Raw genomic sequence first — 5426 nt, 5'->3', positions numbered from 1 at the left:
AATATATAAGATATATATATATATATATAAATATATATATTATATATAGATATATATAGATATATTATATATATATATATATATATATACATATATATATATATATCTATATCTATATATATATATATATATATATATATATATATATATATATATAATATATATATATATATATATATATTATGCATGTATATATCCAATGCAGCACGAACGAACACGCTTGAGAATATCACACACTCCACGTAAGAAGGTTTTCACTCGCCTACTTAAGTGGATTTTGTGTTATGTATGTATGTATAAACACGAGTATAAATATATAATCTTACCATGTACAGATCGAGGGGATGGGTCCCCCAAAGCCGTCTTGTACAAGATCAGGTCCGACGGGATAGAAGCCAAGGAAATCGGAAGCAAGTTGAGAGTTCCTAAATTTGACTGTGGAGGGTAAGAGACATTTCTTAACCAAAATAGTTGCATATTGCATGTTGGAATTGTAGGTTTAGAAAGCGTTACTTATAGACGGCTGAAGCCATGAAGGCTGAAGTCTTCCTCTAAATGAATGAAACTCTGGCTAAAATAATGTTTATACAAAATGAGGAAGTCAAAGCGCTATTAAATACAACTGCATATTGAGGAAGAAGCAATATCATACTGTCAGCAACACCAGATGTTGATGAAAACAATTTACTAAATTATTACGTTAACAGAGATTAAATTGTGAGGAGGAAATTAGCTCAAGAGATCCATATGCCAAAGTTGAATGTTTTCTCCAGAAGTGTTATGAATGACAATAAAAGACTCACAAGTACATTTGATGTCCAAGTGACTTTTCCAATGCCTTAATCTACATAGACATTATGCATGATGTGAAGGGCATTAGTCGAATCAAAGGTGTAATGTGATAGAAAGAGTTAGATTAATTTTATTTTACATCATCGATGGTAAATGTTAAAATAATGAGACCATTTAGAGATTAGATCAGTCACATTCTCTTGGTGTGGGCCGAGTTAATTCACGCTCTCGAGAGGACAAGCAAATGCAGTCATTAACAATTCGATTTCAATGGCACCGAAGTATGCGGGCTAGTCACAAAACTTCCTTAACAGGTAAATCACTGATATTAACAGTCAGAGTGCTATAACGTAATAGAGCCACCCATTGTTTTGGGGCAACACTTTAAAGTAGAAATCAGGTCATTTCTTCGCCCTGTTCCGTTTTCAAAGTAACATTTTGATATCTGGAAACTGAACTGCTTACAGTGCATATTTAGGAAGGAATCAAGTAAAGATCCTGGATGAAAAGGCCTCTGAGAGTCCAAGTATTCTGTTTATATTCCACAATCTTCTGCAGTCAATTCATTCATGTTAATGTCGACCTTATCCTTCCCTAACAGCACTCGACAAAGACCTTTGTAGCCGATGTTCTACTGGGACATTTGCAGAGCAAACTCATTTTCAGTCATTTTTAAGTTTAATTTACATGTTAAATGTACCTTTATTTCCTCTCCTTTCTTTCCCTTTTTTCTCTTTTTTTATTTAGCAGTCGGTACCTCCTCGGGCACGCAAGAGTTTTATCACCTTGGACTCTTATATAAGCATTATATGTTTTACTTTTTTCTATGGGTTTTTCGAACATTTCCACAATAATTTTTCCACGCTCTTTCAACGATTCTAGTTTTATGCAGCTAAATAGCTGTTTTTCTGTGTCCTGCTATCCCTTGCACTGGTCACAGAAGCCACTTTTATATTTTTCTTTAAAATGTGCCGTCACATTCAACATATTTAGACTTGCTCTCATAATTAATATCACAAGTTTTCTTCTAACTCACTGGAATACTGCCTCTCATCACTTTTTTCCTTAAATCAGCTGTTTGTTCCAATCTCCTTTATTTCTAGGAATTTTCCAATGTCCTCATTTATTATCTCTTCAAAGTAGCATTCCAGTGTTTCTTTCGTAATTCCTCCAGTTCTTTATGACCATGTGACATTTATTAAATCATATTCTTATTCGTCTATTTCATGCATTAGACCCTTTTTCAGATGTGATTAATTGTTTTTGGAAAAACGTGATTTTCTTATATCTGTCCTTCGTGGGACTGCTCACATTCATGATTAAGGAAGCATTATGGTTTTACAGACCTACACCTTATAACCCTGCATTGTATATTTTCCAGTAGTCTCGGTTCCTTCTCTTTAATATAATTCTATGTCTCGGAGTTTGTAATTAAAATTTTTTACTTTCTCGAAAGAAGTGTTTTGCTTTTTACCTTTTTTCATTCAACTGGTATTATTCCCTTTTCTGTAAAATCCCTAATTCCGGTATTTTTACTCTTTTAACATATCTATTGGTCCTTTCATTATTTTTCCTTTGCTAATTGTAAGTACTATCGACAAGGAAAGTTAAGATACAGATTTCATTAGCTTTCGATCATCGAATTTCCGATTTGTTTTTACTGTAAAGACAATCTCGCAAAATTTACTCTAGAATATGAAAATACATTGCAAATTATATCATATAAGTTAAACAAAACCATTCAGATACTTAAAAACACGATATATGTCCGAAGTAATTGGAATTTCTCAAACGAATTTGTTCATAGAAATCTGGTTAATAGAATGCGAATTTCTGATTGTATGTATCGCGACGACAGTATTTACTCGTTTTCCTTCATGAACGGAATATTATTGCATCATCGTAAGTGGTGAATGTAATTATTTTAGTTTCTATAAGTTTATGTTTGTATTTCAAAGCGTTTAAAGTTAGCTGACGTCAATGGCAGTCATTGTTGCGACGGTTAAGGTAGGTTGAGCAAATTTAGTTGCATCCGCAAGAGCGTTTTTATGATGTGAGGAAGAGCCCTAGAACTTCAAGCGGGAGGACCCAAGTCACTGGATACTGGCTTACATAACGGATTTCACACTTTGATTACTTTGACTTTGACATGGATCGAATTATTTTGACGTTGACATGGATCGAATGCTAGTTGCTGTTTAAAAACCTATTGTCCTTAAAAATAAATCTTTATTAAGGTTAAAATAGCATGTCAGCTCAAAGATTTTCTGGATCTGCTCCCATTACAAAGCAGTTCGTAGTTAGCCTACACGACTGCAATACTTTGCCGCGAGGCTGAAAGATCTCCCAACACATCAGCATTTTTTGCACGATATAAAACGTTAATTGTCTGTGCAATACATATTGAATTATTTGTGGCAATAAATATTTTTAGTAATCACAGCTTTTTTCGTGAATGATTCGTGGATAAAAACCGATTTTCAAAAGTACAGTGCGACTATATCACGAGAGCAAGAATGACCGCAGACTGTGTTTTGAAATTTTCCACGTCTTTCTACAATCTTTGAATGTTATGGCAACTGTCGATTGAAATCAAGATTAGGTTATGAATTTCTTAAAGAATTAACTTGAATACTATGATCCTTCAAATTTTATCTAGCATAGTGCAGCACGATCTTGGCAGCTATATCACCCTGTTTTCCGGGTATCTGTGCACCGACGCACCGCTCTTTCTTCTATCTTAACCCATCACAATTCCGTCACCAATGCTATAATTCTTTCTCTCCACTTCTAAAACATTTTTTGAAGGTATATATCACCTCTCAATCTCCCAATGAAAATATAATGAAATTAAGTAGTTATAAATAGACTTATGCTTTCACGTAAACAGATTTTGCTCTCTCTCTCTCTCTCTCTCTCTCTCTCTCTCTCTCTCTCTCTCTCTCTCTCTCTCCACTTTTAAAACATATTTGAAAAAATATTATCACTCAATCTCTCAAAAGTAAATATAATGAATTAAGTATCTCTGTAGGTAGGCATATACTTCAGCTCTCTCTCTCTCTCTCTCTCTCTCTCTCTCTCTCTCTCTCTCTCTCTCCACTTTTGAAACACATTTGAAAAAATATCACTCAATCTCTCAAAGTAAATATAATGAATTAAGTATCGCTATCGATAGGCCTATGCTCTCTCTCTCTCTCTCTCTCTCTCTCTCTCTCTCTCTCTCTCTCTCTCTCTGGCTAACTTATAGGAAACAGGGAGTCGTAATAAATGGTGAAGAATCAGAATGGGCACATGTAACAAGCGGAGTTCCCCAGGGTTCTGTCCTTGTCCCTCTCTTGTTTTTTATTTATATTAATGCCATTGATGTAGGCTTAACTAGCAGAATAGCCAAATTTGCAGATGACACCAAACTAGGCGTAAATGCAGCAGACCCAGATGTAGTGGAGAGTTTAAGAAATGATCTAATGAAAATAGGAGAGTGGTCCAAAAAATGGCAAATGCCTTTTAACGTAGATAAGTGTAAAGTGCTACAAATAGGAACAAACAAACCTCATGCCAGCTACATGCTGCTTGGGAATGACATAAATAGTGAAGAACAAGAGGAGGACCTTGGAGTCATTATTACCAAGGACTTAAAATCCACAAAACAATGCATAAAAGCAGAGAAGAAGTCACAGAAACTAGTGGGATACATAAAGAGGCAGTTCAAATACAGAAACAAGGAAACTGTGCTGTAGCTCTACACATTTATAGTTAGATCCCTTCTTGAATACGCAGTACAGTTTTGGTCACCAACACTAAGAAAAGACATAAGTAGATTAGGAGTGCAAGCAAGAGCCACAAAGTTAAGGTAGGTTTACACCTACGCACTTTTGTGTTGCGGGCTTTTACGGCGTGGGACCGCAAGAAACCGCCACAAAATTGACGCTGTGGGGAGAAAAAATGACCGCTATTGGGCGGCGTGGCGCGGACCCGTGCGATGTGTTATGGTCATGTCATGGCGTGTTCATGCGGTGTCTAGCGGAGTGTTACTAAGTTGGCGCGGTTTTATGGTCATTGTTGCTATGCCAGGGCTTTGTTACTCCGTGTAGCGGCGTGTTGCGGGTGGCTTGCAGTGTTGTTGCGGAGTAACAATAACATAATTCATAATAATGAGACAAATGAGAAGCAAATGATGGACATAACAAAAATACTTATACTAAACAAACATGTAAAGCTAGGAAAGTAAGAAAATAAACATGAAAATAGCATAGAAAGAAAATGAACACATGGAAAAGCATAGAAAAGTAAGAAAATTAACATGAAAAAGCAAATAGACAAAGTAAGGAAAATGAACATGAAAAGATAGAAATGAAGAAAATGAACATGAAAAGCAAACAGGACTGTAAGAAAATGAAATGAAACAGTATTAGAAAATGTAGAAAAGACATGAAAAGCAATAGAATGTAAGAAAATGAACATGAAAACCATAGAAAAGTAAGAAAATTGAACCATGAAACGCATATAGAAGTAAGAAAATGAACATGACAAAGCATAAGGAAAAGTAAGAAAATGACATGAAAAAAGCATAGAATGTAAGAAAATGAAACATGAAAAACACAGAAAACTGTTTAAGAAAATGAACAGAAAAGTAA

This window comes from Macrobrachium nipponense, chromosome 6, assembly GCF_015104395.2.
Source record: "Macrobrachium nipponense isolate FS-2020 chromosome 6, ASM1510439v2, whole genome shotgun sequence".
Lineage (NCBI taxonomy): Eukaryota > Metazoa > Arthropoda > Malacostraca > Decapoda > Palaemonidae > Macrobrachium > Macrobrachium nipponense.
The sequence above is the reverse complement of the archived record's forward strand: the minus strand, read 5'-3'. Positions refer to the sequence as shown.